Source organism: Tupaia chinensis, unplaced genomic scaffold (assembly GCF_000334495.1).
Source record: "Tupaia chinensis unplaced genomic scaffold, TupChi_1.0 Scaffold000644_1, whole genome shotgun sequence".
In the NCBI taxonomy this organism is placed as follows: domain Eukaryota; kingdom Metazoa; phylum Chordata; class Mammalia; order Scandentia; family Tupaiidae; genus Tupaia; species Tupaia belangeri.
This window is the reverse complement of record NW_006160165.1, coordinates 7,166,357-7,166,588: the sequence shown is the minus strand read 5'-3', so window position 1 is coordinate 7,166,588 and position 232 is coordinate 7,166,357. Positions and strand designations below refer to the sequence as shown.

General features: G+C 68.5%; 1 protein-coding gene across 1 annotated transcript in view; it reads left to right on the top strand.

The window, feature by feature from the left end:
• GAS6 (growth arrest specific 6) overlaps positions 1-232 on the top strand; it is a gene marked incomplete in the record, with an annotated part of 39,562 nt that overhangs the window by 24,810 nt on the left and 14,520 nt on the right.

Sequence of the window (232 nt, the reverse complement as noted above, 5' to 3'; positions counted from 1 at the left end):
GCCGTCCGGGCGCAGGGTGGGGGGGAGCGCCCTGCCTCTGCACACCCATGCCTGTGGGCATTTTTGTTTGTCCCCACTGGCCCATAATGCCCGATCCTTTGCTGGCCCCTTAATGGGCAAGGCTCAGAGGTGTCAGGGCTGCTCAGAGGGAGGAGCGAGTGGGCTCTGCCACAGCCCCCTACCCGGATGTGAGTGGCCTCCCAGCCTCCTGCCCCCCCCCAGGCCCCCCCGC